The following is a 21052-nucleotide window of genomic DNA, read 5'->3' on the forward strand; positions in this document are numbered from 1 at the left end:
CTTTTAAAAATTGAGAAAATATGGCAGGATATTAACATATGACACAACTGGGTGGTGAAAATATTCTATTATTTTCTGTACTTTCACCTGCCCTGACCATGTTTCTTACCTCACCTTTCACTCTATCCCCTTCCATGCTGCTGCCCCATGGAGCCTCCTGCCCTTCATTGGTCAAGCTATGCCTCTCCATTCCACAATTTCATCTATGCTTTTCCCTCACCTGGGAATGCCCTTCTCTCCTTAAAGGAAAACACACAAAAACAGAACAAACAAAAAACCCTGTTCGTCTTCCGTGACCTGAACTATTTCATTCAGAAAAATACTTGAAAGCATACGCATATTCATAACATCATTATTCACAATATCCAGGTGGTGGAAAAGTGACCCCAAGTATCCATGAATAAATGGATGAGTAAATAAAGAGAATGATAGATACATACAGTGGAATATTATTCGGTTTTAAAAAGGAAGGAATTCTGACACATTCTACAACATGGATGAACCTTGAAGACATTATGCTAAGTGAAGTAAGCCAGTCAGCAAAGGCCAAATATTGTATGATTCAACCCATAGGAGGCCCCTAGAGTAGTCAGAAAGTAGAATGGTGGTTGCCAGGAGTGGGAGGAGTGGGGAACGGGGAGTCCATGTTTCAGGGGGACAGAGATTCAGTTTTTGCAAGATGAAAAGAGATCTGGAGATGTGCTGGTGGCTGCATGACAGTGTGAAGGTACTTAAAGCCACTGAACTGTACATTAAAAAATGGTTAAAGTGGTGTTATATGTACTTTACCACCATAAACAATACCAAAGAGAAGTACTTGAAAGGCAACATGTAATATTATTAGAACTTATCCAAAGTCCCTCAGAGGGAGATTCCATCTCTCTCTCTCATGATGATTCTCAGCCTCCTAACCCCCAGAGGGATGCCCTCCTCTGTCCTCTCGCTCTGTGGATGTGTTCTGTTTTCCCAGCAGTATCTCCACTTTCCCACTAAGGAAAACCCATCTTTCCTTCCTGGCTTCTCCGATTCTGCTACCTTCCATTACCCCAGTGACCACAGTAGACTCCACGGTGCTTCTCCACCCCTCTGGACAAGACCCTGACCTCTGAGCCCCTGCTCAGACTCGATTTCCAGCTTCTCCATCTATGGTCCTCCCCCACTAGAGCTCTGAGTCTGTCTTCAGAGTTGCAAAGTTACTTCCTGTCTGGTTTCTTCCTGGCCCTGATGGTTTGAATTGTAACCAGGATTAACTGGTTCTGTTCTGAAGTGTAACCAGGATTAACTCCGCTATTCTGCTTTGTGAGAAGAGCGGAGTCTTCAGATTCTGCCAACAAACCGTGATACCATTTCATGGTTTACCAAATCTGGACTGACTTGTTATCATGAAATCGCTTTAAAGCCTGTGGGACAACCTATTTAAATGCCAATAAAGGTTTCTCTGTTTTCATGTATATGCATAGAAAATGGCCAAAACTGATTAACAGAGGTTACCAGGAGAAAGGCATTCATTCATTGGGTCTGTGACAGGGGCTGAGGGAGCAGAGAGGGAAAAATTCACTTTTCAATTCTCACCTTCTCGAATCTTTTACAGTAAACATGTATAAGTTTTACAATAAGAATAAATATTTGCAACGAAACAGTGTTCTAAATGGTACAGTAGGCTCTTAGTAGCTCTAGAGGCAGCTGCAAGCTAGGAGAAATCATTTTAAGGAGATGCAGTTTCAAATCCAGTAGGAAAGTGGCAAGGGCAGGGTATTTCCTAATTTGAAAAGGACGCTTGTGAGCGAGTCACTGTGTGGATGTAGAGATGAATTATAGAGCTGTCATTCTCATCCGGCAGCTGCTTCTGACTCTGAAAGCAATTTAGGGGAAAGCCAAGTGGAATGGAGCCCTGCCCCTTTAATTAGCCCCAGGAGCCAGGTAAGGTAAATATTTGTGGCTGAAACAGCATGAATCCATGGAAGTCGGGATTTCAGCCTAGAAGCATTGCACTGCCAAGTTGCTATGAAACCCAGAAAGCTGGAGCTACGTTCTGCCTCAGAAAGTGCTTCTGAGTTTAAGAGAAGGAGGAAGAATCACAAGCAGAGTGGTGGTTTTAAGGCCTATGTGTTCATGAGGTTGGTGAGGGTATACCTATGCCTTATGCTGCGTCATAAATTATACCTCTTTTTATTTTACCTCGATATTGATTTCTATTTAAAAACATCAGTACTCCAAATGTAGACATATTTAACTTGCTGTATTTATTAACTCATTCTCTGGTTTCCAGTGATATTAAATATAAATCAGATCTTGGTATTGCCCTGCTCAAAACTTGTCAATGCCTTTCTGTTGTTTCTCTCAGGAAAAAAATCCTGACTCCCGTAGCTGCATATGCAAGGTGACTGAAAAATTTAGCTTCCAACCTGTGGCTCTTAATATTTATGGTGGGGACTCAGGTATAATGAGGACTCTTCTAGAAAAACCAAGATGTATCCATGAAGTTCTGTTGGATGTAGCACCTAGCCTCATCTTTTACCATCCCCATATGCTCACTTGGCACCAGGGATGCTGGTCTCCCTTCTGTTACTTCAAGAAGCTATCGTGGGGTGTTTGAGGCCCCCTGGGTCATGCTCATGTCTGCTTTATTTATCTATGGGGTCTTAGATGTCAGCTTTTCAGAGAAGCCTTCCCTGACCACCCAGTATAAATTGAGGTCTCCCAGTTACTCTGTATTTCATCTGTCTGCACATTTCCATCATCATACCTAATAAACAATGAAAAACAAGATCCTAGTTTCTAAGGATCTTGATTTATGTATTTGTTTATTATCCATATCCACTACCAGAATGAGGCCAGGACTTGTCTGTCTTGTTCACTGGCCTAGCACATGGTAGGGACTCAACAAACACGTGGCAAATGAATCAATGATGAGATGAAGGTCTTTAAGTTGGATGCCCACTCCCTTGGTTCTCAACATATGAGCAAGGTCCATTTTCAGTAGATGAGAATGAACTGAAACAGAGAAAAGCAGAGGGAAGTGAGAGAAAGAGAATGAGAGAGAGAGAGAGAGAGAGAGAGAGAGAGAGAGAGAGAGAGAGAAGGGGGTGGGCTGACGTTGGACAAGTCCTTGGTTACAAGCCCTATGGATATACAATTTATCCTATACTTCTTCCTTAATGGGGTGAGATTCAAATATATTGTAAATAACCTCTCCTCCCCTTGCTTAACCTTATGTAATTTAGAATTGAGTTTGGGGTTCCATTTTGAAACCCAAGACTTCTAGAAAAACATAACCTATTTCCTTTGGAATATATATTTTTTAAAGGAAATGTGGCAGAATATGTTAACTGTGTCCGATTATCTATTTTTACCTTCTTCCTTGGGAAGTTAAGGGAGGATGTATTAGTTTCCTACTGCTGCTGTAAGAAATTGCTGCAAAATTAGGAGATTAGCACAACACAAATTTCTTGTCTTATAGTTCTGGAGGTCAGAAGTCTAAAATGAGTTGACAGGGCTGTGTCCCTTCTGGAGGCTGTAGGATAGACTTTCTTTCCCTTTTCCAGCTTCTAAAGGCTGCATTCATTTCTTGGCTCTGGGCCCCTTTCTCGCATCACTCTGACCTCTGCCTCCATTGTCACATCTCTTACTCTCACCCTTCTGCTGCCCTTCATAAGGATCCTTGTGATTACATCGGGGCCACTTGATAATCTAGGATAAACTCCCCATCAAGATCTTTAACTTAGTCATATCTTCCAAGTCCCTTTTTCTGTGTAAGGTAACATATTTATCAGTTTCAGGGGTTGGGACATGGCATCTTTAGCGGGCCATTATTCTGTCTGCCATGAGAAGCATGCCCCTTTTTTACCTGTTTCCTTTTGATGACTGGGATGTAGGTATAACAGATGGAGTTCAAGCAACCACCTTGAGCCATGGTTTGGAAGTCACCTGCTAAGGAAAGGAGAGTAGCAATGTTGAAGGCTCTGGGTCTCTGATAATTTTGTAATGCTAACCATACCCGTTCTGGACTGCCAGTCTGTTGACTTCTTTTAGGTTATTTTCAGTTTTCTAAACCAGATTCCTACAATTACATTCTTTACACTCTTACATTCTCTTCACCTGGTTATATAGCCCACCTATTTTTCCTTGCTCTTAAGTATTTTACAAAAGCTTGAGTTTTGATGACAGTATAGTACTCCAATTGTTATTTAAAGATTCTCCAACTATTTGACAATTAAATTGTTTGCAACTCTCTTTTGCTATCATAAATTAAAAGTTCCAGATTTTAGAGTGCCTGTGTGGCTCAGGTGGTTAAGCTTCTTTGGCTCAGGTCATGATCTCACAGCTTGTGAGTTTGAGCCCCACATCAGGCTCTCTGCTATCAGCACAGAGCTCGTTTTGGATCTTCTGTTCCGCAACCCCCCCCCCCCCCGCCACCTTCCCTACACCCTTGTGCTCTCTTTCTCTCTCAAAAATAAATAAACATTTTAAAAAAGTTCCAATTTTTAAATAGAGGATTCTGAGAGGAATTCATAGCTTTATATGTATGTCACATCATAGCACATGCTCATATTTGACCATTAAAGATCTAAGTCTGTTTACCTTGATTAAATGAACAGCATCTACAGGAAAATCTTTAACTTCACATCTCCTGAATTTGAAAATCTAAATCCAGTAAGGTGGCAGGAACATCACGAATGTAACATTTTAAAAATTACCCAAAGTGACAATAACATTGTCTAGGCAATTAAAAAAAATGAAAGTTTTATATACTTGAGTAAAACCTGATTTTATTAAATATTTTTATGTTGATTTTTTCTGCAAAGAAGATTGTAGGGGGAAACATGAGCCCTTTGTACTCTAACTCCCCAGTGGGCGATAATAAATTGTGTTATTCTGTCAATATCCCACACAAATAGCACATTAGGCAATCTATATTGTTTCCCTGAATAACTGTCATAAAAGAAGTTCAAAGAAACACAAATATAGGTCAGCGATAAGAACTCTTTTGTAATATGCAGTCACAAAGGTAACTATAGTGAAGATCAAGTCCACAACATATCTCTCTGTGAAATAGCTGTCACCTGCCAGTAAAATTTAATATGTTATTTATTTATCTATTTATTTAGCTCATCACTCTTAATGTCCTTAATGTCCTTACCCTTTATTTTTCTTCACTATAGTCTTTACTACTTAATATTGTATATTTATTTGTTTACTGGTTTTGCTTACCTCACTAAAATGTAAAGTCCATAAGGCAGGGTCCTGTCTACCTTATCCACTAGAGTATCCACAGTGTCCAGTCACAGATGCCAGCTGTAAGATAAAAAGGTCCTGGAGGGGGCGCCTGGGTGGCTCAGTCGGTTGAGCGTCCGACTTGGGCTCAGGTCATGATCTCACAGTCTGTGAGTTCGAGCCCCGCATCGGGCTCTGTGCTGACAGCTCAGAGCCTGGAGCCTGTTTCAGATTCTGTGTCTCCCTCTCTCTCTGACCCTCCCCTGTTCGTACTCTGTCTCAAAAATAAATAAACGTTAAAAAAAATTAAAAAAAATAAATAAAAAATAAAAAAAAAAGGTCCTGGAGGTGAGACCAAAGGGATATGTATTGGCTGGATCCTGGTGCAAGGACTCTGACTGGATTCTGAGGCAGTGAGAAGTCACAGAAGGACATAAGCGGGCAGTTGGGGAATGGTGAGTGAGATGATCAGGTTTGGATTTTAGATAATAATAACTCTGGGTTTGGTGTGGAGAAAGGGTATAGGGAGGGGGGACAGTCTGGTGGCAGGAAGACTAGTGAGGAAGCTATTATGACTTTCCAGGTGCATGAAGATGAGAGCCCAAGCTAGAAAGTTGGTAATAAATGAGAGCAATAATAATGATGATTACTTTAGCAAAGTTTTATGCAGTCACTAAAATCCATTTCCCAGGCTCCTTTGCAGTTAGGTGTGGCCATGTGATTATGTTCTACACAGTAGAATGTGAGCAGAAATAATGAGCTCTAATTCCAAGTGTGACCCATAGAAATTTCCCATGTACACTCCTCTCTGTTCTTTCCTTTTTCTGGCTAATAGGGATGGAGAAGCCATGTATTGGAGATAAATGGGAATCCTTTAATGTAGAACCTGGTAAAGCCATGTAGAGAAAAGTTGCCCCAGTTGACAAAGAACGCTTTGGAATGTTACATAAACGAGGAATAAATATCTGTTGTGTTTGAATCAGTGGACAATTTTAGCTTTATTTATTATAGCAGTTAATATTATCCCAACGAATTTAAACACTCAATTTTGGCTAGGCACCATTCTTAATACTTCAGATATGATAGCTCATTTAATTTCCATGACAATCCATTGAGTAACAATTTGTTAATTATTATCCCCAATTTACAGATGAAGAAACTGAGATACAGAGGGGATATGTAACCTACTAATGTTACAAAGCTGGGAAATGAGAAAGTCAAGTTTGAGAGTTCTGCCTCCAACATTTTAAGCAATATCTGATAGTGGAGATGGATGAGGATCAATAGGTTTTTAAAAAATGTTTATTTATTTATTTTTGAGAGAAAGAAAGAGGGAGGGGCAAAGAGAGAGGGAGAGAGAGAATCCCAACCAGCTATCAGCACAGTGCCTCAACACAGGGCTCAAACTCACAACATGTAAGATCATGATCTGACCAGAAATCAAGAGTCAGATGCTTAAATGACTGAGCCACCCAGGCACCCCCATTTTTTTAATTAATAGTTTTTTTTTAAATTTTTAAACAATTTTTTAATCTTTTATTATTATTTTTTTAATTTAAATCCAAGTTAGTTAACATATAGTGTAATAATGGTTTCAGGAATAATAGAATTTAGTGATTCATCACTTACTTACAACCACCCAGTGCTCATCCCAACAAGTGCCTTCCTTAATACCCATTGCCCATTTAGCCCATCCCCCCACCCAGCACCCCACCAGCAACCCTCAGTTTGTTCTCCGTATTTAAGAGTCTCTTATGGTTTGTCTCCCTCTCTGTTTTTATCTTATTTTTCTGTCCCTTTCCCTATGTTCATCTGTTTTGTTTTTTAAAACTCCACATATGAGTGAAATCATATGATATTTGTCTTTTTCTGATTGACTTATTTCACTTAGCATAGTAAACACTCTAGCTCCATCCGCATCATTGCAAATGGTAAGATTTGCTGAGTAATATTCCATTGTGTGTGTGTGTGTGTGTGTGTATATATATATATATATATATATATATATATATATATATGCATATTGTGTGTGTATGTGTGTGTGTATCTATCTATCTATCTATCTATCTATCTATCTATCACATCTTCTTTATCCATTCTTCAGTCAATGGACATTTGAGCTCTTTCCATACTTTGGCTGTTGTGGATAGTGCTGCCATAAACATTGGGGTGCATGTGTCCCTTCGAAACAGCACACCTGTATCCCTTGGATAAATACCTAGTAGTGCAATTGCTGGGTCATAGGGTATTCCTGTTATTTGTGGAAGCTCTGTACTGTTTTCCAGAGTGGCTGCACCAGTTTGCATTCCCACCAGCAGTGCAAGAGGGTTCCTCTTTTTTCATATCCTGGCCAACATCTGTTGTTGCCTGAGTTGTTAATGTTAGCCATTCTGACAGGTCTAAGGTGGTATCTCCTTGTGGTTTTGATTTGTATTTCCCTGATGATGAGTGATGTTGAGCATCTTTTCATGTGTCCTTTGGACATCTGGATGTCTTCTTTGGAAAAATGTTTATTCATGTCTTTTGCCATTTCTTAAGTGGATTGTTTTTTGGATGTTGAGTTTGATAAGCTCTTTATAGATTTTGGATAATTAATAGTTTTTTTTTTTAAAGATATAGATGTCCTTTCTTTTCTTTTAAACATTCTGAATAAAAACAAAACCTTGAAGATGCTTAATAGTCAATAATGAACATTAATTAAAATTAAAGTCACTAATTATGAAACAATATATATATATATATATTTAAGTTTAAAGAGGTAAACTCTCTTTTCATGTGTTTCCTGGAAACAGACTCTGAGACTGAAATTTCCATGTAAGAAGTTCATTGGGGAATGCTCCCTGGAAGTGAGGGATGCGGGTTTGGGCAGAGAAAGTAGTTGAACTATCATATAGTCACAACAGAAGGCTCAGCCTATTCCACGGGAAGCTTCGGACCTGAGATAACCCTTCAGAGTTATTTCCCCATCAAGGCAAGGGGTCTGGGCTTTTGTGTCCTGCTTCAGTCACGTGCGCTGCTGACCAGGAGGGAACATAAGGTTGTGTGAGGCAACTCCTTTGGACAGGAGTTCAGCTGCGAACAAGTGGAGGAATGGACATCATGGTCTTGAAAGGGCAGGGAGTAGGGAGAAACTGGATGGTGCACCACAGTATTCACTATAGAACTACTAAGAATAAGTAAGTACTATATTTATAAATCTATACATTTGTAGAACTTCACTGAGCTTCAGACTCTTACAGCCCACTATTTCCTGATTGTGCATGAAGCATAAAAGTGTGGTTGTAAGAAGACAAGAGATGAGACTTCAGAGATGAGTTGAACCATCTGGAAGTAGAAGTGGATGCCAAGAATCTTGGGTGAGAGGGACGTCTGGTGGCAGCATGGAGATGGATTAGCACAGAGACCACTCTTAGGCATACCATTTGGAGCTGTTGTAACTGCCCATAGCTATGGACACCAAAGCCTGAACCAATATCAATGGGATGGAGAAGGGCTAAATTTGCAGGACATTTTAAAGGTAGTTCTTGATGGTTTTAATGGCTGAATGTGCAGATGAGGGAAGATCTGAGACAAACTCTATTGTTGTTGTTTGGGAGGCTGTGTGAAAGGTTGTGCTTAAAGGGAGATGACAGTCATGTTCACCCTGTGGGGTCCATGCTCACCCTGTGGGGTTTATGTTCACCCTTTGGGGTCCATGTTCACTCTGTGGGGCCATGCTCACCCTGTGGGGGCTATTCTCACCCTGTGGGGTCCATGTTGACCCTGTGGGGTCCATGTTCACCTTATGGGAGCCGTGTTCACCCTGTGGAGGGACATGTTCACCCTGTGAGAGGCCATGTTGACACTGTGGGGTCATGTTCACCCTGTGGGAGCCATGCTCACCCTGTGGGGGTCCATGTTCACCCTGTGGGATCCATATTCACCCTGTGGGATCCATGTTGACCCAGTGGGGGCCATGTTCACCCTGTTGGGCCAGTGTGAAATCTTGACTCTATTTTTAATTGACAAAGCAAACATAGTTCTTTGTTACTTTCTTTCTCTTTTCCTTCCTTCCTTTCATTTTTCTTTCATCTGAGGAAGCTCTCTATTACCCATTTTGTCTCTTGAAATGAGTTGTTCATTTCATCTATAATATAATTGGTTTTTTCATTAATCTATTATAACAAAAATTTCTTTCATCATGCCTTCCTCTTTTCGGTTACAAATCTAAGTGTGCCTGAACAAAACATTTACTTAACAAAACAAAGTTTTAAAGCACAGATTCTTTATTTCTTCATTTTTTGGCAGTTTGGTCATGGCCCATAATGGATGGTCTGATGACAGCCTTGGAATTGTAGGTGGGATGAGAAGTGACAGGAAGTGTGCTTGCTGGGACAATGTTACCTTGTGAGTGACTGGCTGCTGTCATATGTGGATATACAAGATTGTTTATTAAGGCTAGGTCTGAATGGCCATATGAAACCCCTTGGTACAACCCTTGAGTGTAACCAATTCACGGCTCTAGTGGTTGTGCTTTTTATTTTCTGGAGCAAAGTAATTTTCTGACCTGATGTGTATAAGATTGGAATCTAACCTTCTGTAGACTGCATTTTTGGCAATTGGAAAACTTTTAACAGTGGAGAAATTTAACTTAAAAAGGAAAAAAAAAGTAATTAAATGAGATCAAATCAGTGTGGACGGCGTTTATGTTGTGTATACTCAGGGCAGCCAGATGAAATCAGTCATTCATTTCACATTTATTGTGTCGCTCCTCTGTGCCAGGTGCTATGCTAGGTGTGCCACGAATCCAAGGGTGGATGAAACAGATGAAGTCCCATCTCTCACAGAATGTACCTTCAAATCATGGGAAACAAAAAAAAAAAAAGAAAAAGAAAAAATAGGAAAGCTTCTGATGTTTGTAAGTGCCCAGAAGAAAACAAACGTTGAGTTTCTATGTATTTATCCAGCCCTTCCTTCCCATTTTGAGAGGCAACCCTGGTGAGAAATTGGGTCTTTTAAGGACTTAGAAGAGGGATGATATGAACCCAAACTTAGTGCTTGAATAAGGCAAATTGACAGACTCTGGATTTGTTGGGGTAAGGAGGATGGGACTTTAAAACTCTAAGTATAAGTGTGACAGATATAATTTAAATTTTTTCCGGGGACTGATAATAGGCATTGTTTACAAAGACACTGCTTAATATTAACAGTTAACTAGTGAAAACTATGGTGGGTGTTCCTTTAGCCAAGTTCCACTTAAGTGACTATAGGAGAAACCCATGCTCTTGTTTCCTTGGTAAAGACACAACTCCATAGGCCAAACCCAAGTCCACTGGTGCTGGCCCATCTCTTCCCCCAAGAGCTGACTCTTCTCGACTTCTTAGAGTCAGAATTGTTTGTTCCTGAACATGTTTGTGCCAGTTTTATTCATTATTCAAATTACACAGTTTACTTCAGTATTACAATAACTAATGAAACACGAGTCTGGAGAGAGAATTATTAAAATGAAATGTAATATAAATGGAATAATGCTTTGAAAAGACTCAGTAATGACCAATTAGTTAATGAGGAAGGATTGGGAAAAATAATAAAATCTACAGTATTTTGTTCACAACTGTCTGTAAGTTCTCACTCACTACAAGGAAAGAAAAATTGGAAATGAAAAACAAGATCTTATGGGTGTGGTATAGGTAAAAAAAAAAATGTAGCTTTGGAACCTTTCCAGTGAACTCATAGTAAGGGAAAGGACCAAGACCTTCCACCAGATCGGTGAATACATTTACATTTATTTAAGTTAAAATATAACATTACAACATAAACGTATCCTTTTTTTCTCCCTAACATTTCTGATTAGCCCATTAATTAGCAATTCTGATTGCTCTGTATGAGATTTTCACTGTATTGTAAATTGTGTGTTAAGTACAATGGAGACTCATGATCCTTCCATTCAAAGGACTCAGGAGTATAGTCTTATCATTAGATAATTTTCGTATCTCCACTAATTCCTTAACCTGAGCCAAATCTCCCTTCCATCATTTGCACAGAAGCAAAGAAAATATTTTCTTTTTTCAGCAGCACGTTTTCTTTGTGAATATTGAAGCTCTTTAAGGGACAAATTTCTAATTAAGCAACAATGGTCATGTCACCTTAGAGAGATGAACAGAGATATTTACTATCCTCTGACTGAGGATGTTAGACCCATGCTAAGTAGCTAACAGATGTCTCCGTGCTGTCTCTCAGAAGCATTGTATTTCCACTAATCTCCCTGCCACACTGTGTCCTCATCTCTATTCTTAGTAATTCCCAGTATTCACAGTCCCAGGGAACTAAGAGAGCATTGAAAGAGCACTTGTCTGTGGGCCAGGACACGTGGGCTCAGACCCTGGCTATGCCACTAATCTGTGGGACCTTGGACACTTTAGTCAGCCTTTCTGTGCCTCAGCTCCTGTATCTGTAAAATGAAGCTCACAGGACTTGTCAAACCAACCAACCAGATTGGGGGAAAAATGTTGGTGAAAACAAATATGGATGTGGTAGCTGCAGAAAGGGAAATATTCCTGTTTCAAAATGTGGGCCCATGTTTTGTTACAGTATTTTTGATCATGTATTAATTTATAGGTTCTGGTTTGTACATTCATTATTGAGACCAGAAGTAGAAGTCCTTACTCATATGTTATCCCAATCTTACCTACCTACTCACCTTTATCATCTTCCATTGATGGTCCCGGACTCTTTGTAAGAAATGTAAGGAAAGAAACAGACTATGGTCAGGATAATGATCTATTGTACTCTGAACTACAAGATACCAGTAAGTGGCTGCCATTTTCTTTTCTTTTTTTAAGTTTATTTATTTATTTTGAGAACACAACCAGGGGAGGGGCAAAGAGGGAGAGCAAGAGAGCGAGAGAGAGAAAGAGAGAGAGAGAAAGAATTCCAAACAGGCTCTGCACTGGCAGCATGGAGCCTGACACAGGGCTCCAACTCATGAACTGTGAGATCTTGACCTAAGCTGAAACCAACATTCAGATGCTTAACCAACTGAGCCATCCAGGTACCCCAATGGCTGCCATTTTCTAATGGCTTTGAGTGACATTGTATCTCTTCACTCATTCACACAAGCATTGATGGTAATAGTTGAAAGAAAGAAAGAAAGAAAGAAAGAAAGAAAGAAAGAAAGAAAGAAAGAAAGAAAGAAAGAAAGAAATATACAAAATTTCCAACAATTGGGGATTGCTCAAGTAAATGATGGTATTTCTGTACAATGGAAAGCCATTAATAAAAAGATATTGTCGATGAATATTTATTGGCATAGAAGGATAGTCATGGTAATTAAATGAAAAATCAAACCCAAATGACTAATATAAAAACAACCTCATCATTATTTTTTTAAATGTATTTGAATAGGGGCACCTGGGTGGCTCAGTCGGTTGAGCGGCCGACTTTGGCTCAGGTCGCGGTCTCGCGGTTCGTGAGTTCAAGCCCCGCATCGGGCTCTGTGCTGACAGCTCAGAGCCTGGAGCCTGTTTCGGATTCTGTGTCTCCCTCTCTCTGGCCCTCCCCTGTTCACGCTCTGTCTCTCTCTGTCTCAAAAATAAATAAACATTAAAAAAATTAAAAAAAAAATGTATTTGAATAAAAATATTTGGAATGATATACGGTGGCTATCTCTGGGGTGGTAGGATTACAGAAATAAGTTTTCCTTCTTTATTCTTACCTGTGTTTTCTAACTTTCTATGATGGACATATGTTGCTATTGGCAAAAGAAAAAAGTGATTTAAATTAAATAAAGTCCGACTGATGTAAAAGATACCTATGGGAATGAAGAACAATATTTTGACAAACATAAATGCCAACTCTGAATAATGAATTAAAGATGAACATTTTTCAAAAATAGAAAGGATGAATTTCATTCTTTTTTAAAAGGATGGAATCACTTAATGACTCTTTAAAATAAACCAGGTATCAATTGCAAACCTGTTTCTTCTCAGCTGAATTCTGCCTTAAATTGTTTTTAAAACAGACTCGCATCATGGTAATTAAGCATGATATTTTAAAATATCTAAATCAAACAATCACTGGTAGTGATACAATGTAATATTTTCCTTTTCTGCCAAAACATCACTTTAAAACCCATCTTTTTTTAACACAAAGAGGAGATGTCTTTATCTTTACTATCATATTAAAAACAGTAAATTACAGGGTTCCTGGGTGGCTCAGTCAGTTAAGCGTCTGACTTTAGCTCAGGTCATTATCTCATGGTTCATGAGTTCAAGCCCCACATTGGACTCTGCTGTCAGCACAGAGCTGGCTTCAGATCCTCTGTCTCTCTCTGCCCCTACCTCCCTCTCAAAAATAAATAAACATTTATAAACCAATGACAACAACAAAAACCCTGTAAGTTATCAAGTGCCAAGTTACCAGGTTATCTATGTACCTATGTGTCAGATACTTGGAATGTTGAATTGATTGGTTAATTTATTTAATCATAACCACCTTAAGAGATAAGTATTACTGTGTTCATTTTACAGTGGCTGAAATCCACAAAGTTAAGATTCTTACCCAACCATAAGTAGCAAAATCACATGCCTTAAAAAAAATACGTAACAAATTATTTATTAAATCCACCCTGATAGCCATTGTGTGTTGTGTGCTGGGAATATACCAATGAACTGTGGCCCCATCCCTCAAATAAGTTTATAGTCTAATTGGATGACATGGACCAAATAATTATAAATGTAATGAATCTTACAAAAGGAGAAATACAAGATGTAGGAGAGGAGTTAATGTGGTCTGCAACATCTGTGCCATATAGAAGACATTTAAACCAAGATATGAAGCATGAGTAGAAGTTAACTGGACGAAGAGTGGACATGGAAGAGTAACTGGAACAGTAGCAGGAACAGTATGTGCAGGAACGGTATGTACTAAGTAGTCAGGTAATTATCATGATAATTCCTGGTAGCAGAACAGTATGTGCTAAGTCCTGAGATGGCATTTTGCTACAACAGTCTGGCACAATCATCCACAATTGGCTTGAAACAATAAGCATTTATTTCTTTCATATGAGTCTGTGCATCGGCTATGACTTTGCTGGGCTTGGCCGGGCTCCAGGGTTCAGGTCTCTCTCCCATGGTGCTCCTCCTTTTTTGACCAATGGCCTCCTGGAGCGTGCTCTTTTCACACACACATAAGCAAATTTACACCTCATTTCATGTTCAGGAACATTGCACTGGCTAAAGCAAGCTGTATGGCCACGCCCAAAATAAATAGGATGAGGAAAATATTTTACCCGCAGTAGACTGCTCTTCAGAGTCACATGATACTGAATGTGCATGAATAATTTAATATGGGAAGGATGTGAAGAAAATTGTGACCAATGATTCAATCCACCATACCTGGATTTTTCAGGAACCCATTGCCAATATGGCAAACGTATTATGAGTGAGCTGGGGAAGGATACTACTGTCTGCTCTTGTCATTGGCTGTGCTTGGGAACTTCTTATTACAGAGATTCCATATATGAATATAAACATACACATAAGTATATAAACTTACTCTAAAAGATAATGACTTATCCACCTTCTTCCTGAACTTTATTTCCCAAGAGTTGACCAACATTGAAGTATAAATGGTTACCCCACAGAGCTAATATAGTGTTGGCTGAATTAAATGTTCCTCTTCTATTATGTACCAAATATTGGGTCTCTGTGTGATAGTAGCACATTCAGAAGCTATGCCTCAGAGGCAATAAAAGCAGTGTTCGAGCCTCTGAGCAAATAGCATTAAATTTGGTTGCTACTCATGCTTCTGGAATGGAGGTCAGCTATTTTATACGCAGTGAATAAGACAAACCAGTCATAAAACGTGAGGAAACATCTAATTTAACCACTTTATCCCATGAAACATGATCTTCCATGTGGTCAGATCGTTTTGATAATGTTACAAGAATAGTTGAGTTTATTTTTATCTGTTGCTGTACAGATACATTCACTTGCTTTAAAAGTGCTTAAGTCTAATGCCTGAATGAACAGGTGTGGGGACAAGAGTTGGCCAGATATAAACTCATACAGTTCGTGTGTTTAAGAAGCATAGGCTTTTTTAAAATAGAAAATTCATTCAGCACAGACTGCCACTGCATTACTAGCTGTAGTGCTATATTCTGCCATGGAAAATTGTATTAGTTTCAGTTGATGTTATTTTATTTTCCCTCTTGCTGATAAGAAGAGACTAAACAGAAATCACTGCCTTTATGATGATCCTGTCCTGGAGCCAAAATTTTCGCTTCATTTGTTAAAAGCTCAGTTTTATAATCCTAAGGATTTAAAATGGAATCTATTATTCTTTCTGATAATACTTATTTCTCATAAAAACATTTTTTTTAGCTAGCTCATATGTAAATTTCACTGTAAAACAGGTGCCATTTCAAGGGAAATCAATGGTTCTAATAAATATGATGGATTTGGAACAAGTCCTTTCCCCTCATCTTGTTCACAGTTATGTAAGCCTTCTGCTTGGCTACATTTTGTATTTCAGTACTCCTTTTACAAAGCAGCGTTTAAGAGAGACTAGGTTTTCTGGTTTCCTTTTCTGATACACTTTGATACTTCTTCCTTGAGCCCCTTTTCATCCTTATGTGTGTTTTCTTGCTCTTTCAGCCTGGCTCCCCTTCAAAAGGCAGCATAAATGTGCACATTCCAAGTATTGGCATGAGATATGACATTCTCTCACACATTCCCTAAGTGGAAATGCAAGAATGGGGGGGAAAATACCCTGATTGTCAGGAACAAATGCAGTCCCTTATTACTTCCTGATGGTTAGTTTTATAAAGGGGTTGTGGGAAGCATCTGCTTGTGTGTCTATGGAGATGTCATTCCATGCATTTAAGAGGCATTGATTTCCAAGGGCGAATCATGGGGCTTGATTACAGAGAGCTAGCCGAGTAGACCTGGGCTTAATTCATGAGTCCTGTCCAGAGATCTGTCACTTTTGCAAAACTAAGAAACTGATTTTCTTGATTTTTCCTTCTGAAAATGGAAACAGCCGTATTGTTTTTATGACAGCTCTTCAGTGTTGAAGTAAGTCCAACCAAGTGAAAGTGGTAGGTGCATTGCGATATTAGTAAAATCCACCTGATTAATACTTCTCTCCCATTCCGCCTCTGTCCCACAGAGCTGACTTGTTTACCTAAAGTCGCCAAATTAGTGGACTGTTTTGCCATTGTACAAGACCCAAATTCTTTTTTTATACTAATGATGGTTTAACATGAGTATAAAGGGTACATATGCTCTCCATTGTTATGAAATAATAAAGTGTTATAGTAGAGTTAGGAGACACATTTCTAGTTAATGATGAGCATTTCTTTCCTCAAGTTTAGCAGCTTTGCCTTTTAGTCCATATTTTCCCAATCCTTTATTAGAAATTTCATTTCAGCTTAAATATGATAGACCTCATAAAACACTTTAAAATCCTTTCTGGAATGAGGCCCAGTGTTAAACAATTGGTAAACAATATAAAAGATTGATTAATTTAAGTGACTGGTTTGCCATTGTATAGACTCAAAGTCTTAATAGAATTACAGCCCCAACTGATAGGGACATATGGGTCTTAAACTTTGAAGAAGTTTAGAACCTTTAATAATCACCTGGTATAGTTCTCTTTAAAAATGATAGGATCATATTAGATCATCTTTTTCAGGATGCTAAAAGATCTCAATAAAAATTTGCTTTGTGTATTGCTGGATTAAATCATGCAATTTTATACATTTTGACTAGATGTAAGTTAGTCTGCTGTAGTATAAAACTTGAAGCTTCAGAGACCTAAATATGAATTCTGTTCCTTTCTAGTCATGTGATCCCCCAAAACCCAACAATACTGAGTCTTATCTGTCAAATGGGCCAATAATTGTTCTCCCTACCACCTTGAGGTGTAACAGTCATAGATGCTGTTGAAAACTGTAAAGAACCATCCATGTGATTTTAAAAGAAAACTGAGACATTTTCTGCTTTCACTGCTACTGTTTAACAACAGTTAACTATTAAATTGTTTAACATATTGCCATTTCTGGCCATAACAGGAAGAGAAGGAAAAAGGAAAAGGAGATGTAAAGATTGGACAAACAGATTTAATCAACAAAGTAAAATGAAAGATCAGCAAGGATGGTGAACACCTGGTCAGTTTAAAAAAAAAATTATTAGTCTTTATCAAATTTTGCAAAGCCATCTAGAAAATATAATAGAACATAAAATACAATTCTCAAACTATAAAGTATGCAGGAAATAGCCTAACAAATACTTTTATGAGAAAATTTAAAACTTAATTACACATTTTAAAAGAAGAGGTGAGGGGTGCCTGAGTGGCTCAGTTGGTTGAGCATCTGACTCTTGATTTTGGCTCAGGTCATGATCCCAAGGTTGTGGGTTTGAGCCCCATGTCAGGCTCTGTGCTGAGCATGAAGCCTACTTGAGATCCTCTCTCCTCGCTCTGCCTCTCTCCCCCACTTGCACTCTCTCTCTCTCAAAAATTAATTAATTGATTAATTAAATAATTTTTAAAAAAATAAAAGAAGAGCTGAATAAATGGAAAGATATGCAATGTCCTTGATGTATAAATATGTTAGTTTCCCTTAAAATTAACCTATAAATTCAGTGTCAGAATTATGGCAAGTTTTTTTTGAGGACCTCAACATACTTACTCTAAACTTATACAAAGGAATAAAAGTTCATGATGCCTAAGTCAGTCTTGAAAAGGAAGAGTAGAAAGGAGGACTCAGTCTCCCATGTAAAATCAGTGTGGAAATGGTGTAGGAGCAGCCAAATAAATCTATGGAGAAGAACAGAGAATCAGAAATGGACCCAGCTCTACAGTTCTAAATGGGAACCTGTTATAGAATAAACATGGCACCATAAATCAGTGGGGAAAGGACAGATTGCCTGAAACACTAATTGGTAGTGGGCAAGTAGCTCATTATATACAGACAAAGTAGATTGGTGCCTATCTCAAGCATGTACAAAGGAGAAAGACAGTGTGAAAGTAAAATTATAAATTTATTTATAATTTAGAATGTAAATTAAATAAAAATTACTAATTGGGGCACGTGGGTGGCTCAGTGAGTTGAGCATCTGACTTCGGCTCAGGTCATGATCTCACGGTTTGTGGGTTCAAGCCCTGTGTTGGGCTCTGTGCTGACAGCTCAGAGCCTGGAGCCTGCTTCGGATTCTGTGTCTTCCTCTCTCTCTGCCCCTCCCGTGCTGGTGTTCTGTCTCTCTCTCTCTCTCTCTCTCTCTCTAAAAAATAAATAAAAACATTTAAAAATTTTTTAAAAATTATAAAGCTAACAGAAGAAGATACTAGAGGTGTTAAAGATTCTCAAACTGCAAACCATAAGTTGAAAATGTAATAGATTTGTCTACATTTTAAAAATTAAGAATATCTGTTAAAGGACCGACACAATAAGCAAAGTTAGCAAAAAAGATGACAGAATGAGAAAAGATTTATAATATCAGAAATTTACAAGGGATTAATATCTAGAATATACTAAGAAGCCTCAGTATTCCCATGTTTTAAATATTATTTCTGTAATAATAATAGAAAGTAAAGTACTTAGCACAGATCCTGGCATACAACTAATACTTACTGTTTGTTATGACCAGTTCATCTGTTCTTACACCCTTGACAAACCCCATTTTGTGTTAAGCCATGATATATGGGCCCTGAACCTCCAGTTTCTGCATGGTTTTGTATTGCCAGCTTATGGAATTACAGAGAAATGAACGTGCAGGTATTTAGCCAGTCTCGATAACCACAAATCCTGTTTGAAATGTGTCCCCAGATAAGCCAGTGGTTAAAAGAAAAGCGGGGAAAACAGTAGTAGCCGTTCCCATGACACGTAGGTGAGCAAAACCCTGTGTATACTGCTGTAGCTTTGGAACCAGCTGCCAAGGACACCTGCCAGGTGATGTAGCAAGAAGAGTATGCTTCATGGCTTGAAGTGTGAATCTTGTGACTGTCATATTCCATCCTGTCCGAAGCTGGGGCACAAGAGTGCTGTGTCCAGAGGACGAAGAGACTAGGTGGAGTAGCTCCCCACTCCTTAGCTCTGTCCAGGGGTCACGTATGACTGGTGGGTGGAAGGGCCAAGTGGGCCAGCTCTTTCCTGCTGGGTTTCCTGGGGACTGCCATACCCAGGGGGCAGGTTGGCCACTAAGAGATGGCTTTGCTCACCGCCAGCCTTGCTCTCTGAAAGCAGAGCTTTGTCTTTTTCTGCTTTATGACCTCAGCTTCAGGGAAAGCTTTGGCTTCCCAAGTGTGGCCTGAAAACACGGATGATGACGCACAGGGCAGAAAGCAGTATGCTGCACTCGGTGGCATTGACCCGAGCTGGTTCCACTGCTTGAGCTTGGGGGATGGATAATGCAAGTCAGTCGGCCAGGGCCATCCTACTGTTAGGGAAAGAAAGGAAATTAGTGACAACTCTGTGCCAAGCACTATGACCCACAGCTTTGCCTTCGATTCTTGGTAAACCTATGAAATGAACATTCTTCTCCTTGTTTTACACATGTGAAAAGTGCTGCTCAGAGAGGGAAAATTGCCCAAAGTTACCTGGCTTGTAGGTAACCCACTGAGATTTGAACCCTAGTTCTGCTTAACTCAAAGACCCACAGACAATTGTTTTGTTTTTGGTTTTGTTTTTTCAACGGCTCACACTCTGTATCTACAGACTTGGAGTGGTGTTGTGTCGGGGTGGGATGGGTCTATGGCTTGTAGGACTCCAGGAGGACTCCAGGTAGGTCTCATCCGTGTCTGATCTTGGCAGGCAGTTCAATTAGGTGATGGAAAGCTAGTTACATTTCCCAGAGCTGTATCTGAACATGTGTCCCTATGGTCAGCAGGTTTTAGGCGTGGCTTTGATTTCTTAGCAGATACTGTGTTCCCGTGAAATAATGATATCCTTGAAAGTGTTGTGCTTTGCTTGTCATTCAGATAAGCCCACCATTCCAGGAGACACATTACACACTATGGAGGGTTTCCCTATCCAGAAAGGAAACCAGGCGGGGCCTCCAAGACAGAAAGAGCTCGTTCCCAAGTGGAATTTCATTTCTCTGTGCTTCTGGGATCCGACAAGCGCTTTGAAGAACTGGCTTCATTAGCTGCTGATGGGGACATCTCTTGTCCACGCATCTGCAGGTGACTGTTTTGTGTGCTTGAGAGATCACAGGCATTTTTGTACTAGTGCTATTGAAGGTCAGCAAGACTGCCATTGCTACCTGTTCTTGTTTCTGTCTTTAAGGTCCATGGTAATGACTAATAATGATCATTATCATGATAGTGATCATCACCAACTATTCACTGTGTATTTGCTATGTGCTAGGCTATGTAATAAGCTCATTTAATGTTCACCACAACCCTCTGAAGTCTGTATTATTTAGGACTGGCTTAACTGCAAGTAGCAGAAATCTAACTTCCATCCACCCAAATGAGGGATTTGTTTCTCACGGAATAAGAAGTGTAGCAGCAGGTACTTCAGGATGAGTATGAAGGCCTCTTGGTGCCATCAAGAACCCAAGTTCCTTCTCTGAGGCTTTCTTCCTCATGTTTGCAACATGCCTGTTCAGCGTTGTGCATCACAACCGGTTGTTAGGCAGAAAGAAGGAAGAAGGGCAAAGTCTAAGTGGCAAAACCAAAAGGGTGAATACAAGCTGAATCTGCTCCCTCCAAGAAGCTTTCTCAGAACTCCAGCTGGTGCCTCTTGGGGCACCTCATTGTCCAGAACTGCTTTGCATGCCCACATCTAGCAGTGAGGGAGTCTGGTAATCAAGAATGTGTCCTTCCTGAGGAAGGAAGGAAACAGGCATGGCTATTG

The 21052-nt window shown here is 39.4% G+C and overlaps 3 long non-coding RNA genes across 4 annotated transcripts in view; 1 reads left to right on the forward strand and 2 right to left on the reverse strand.

The window, feature by feature from the left end:
- LOC109265323 (uncharacterized) overlaps positions 1-21052 on the forward strand; it is a 216610-nt gene that overhangs the window by 62872 nt on the left and 132686 nt on the right. The gene's annotated exons all lie outside the window — the stretch shown is intronic.
- LOC109265326 (uncharacterized) lies at positions 121-5295 on the reverse strand. 2 transcript variants are annotated; one of them, XR_002079128.2, is made up of 3 exons: positions 5212-5295; positions 3848-3927; positions 121-239 (listed from the first exon to the last, which is right to left on the reverse strand). It is a non-coding gene; the product is annotated as an uncharacterized LOC109265326 (long non-coding RNA). The 2 variants fall into 2 exon arrangements; XR_002079129.2 differs by lacking the exon at positions 121-239 and adding an exon at positions 2309-2994.
- On the reverse strand, positions 9962-19111 carry LOC109265327 (uncharacterized). Its single transcript, XR_002079130.2, has 3 exons — positions 18827-19111; positions 11894-11924; positions 9962-10047 (listed from the first exon to the last, which is right to left on the reverse strand). It is a non-coding gene; the product is annotated as an uncharacterized LOC109265327 (long non-coding RNA).

Source organism: Panthera pardus, unplaced genomic scaffold, assembly GCF_024362965.1.
Source record: "Panthera pardus isolate Hobbes unplaced genomic scaffold, ASM2436296v1 HiC_scaffold_6, whole genome shotgun sequence".
Lineage (NCBI taxonomy): Eukaryota > Metazoa > Chordata > Mammalia > Carnivora > Felidae > Panthera > Panthera pardus.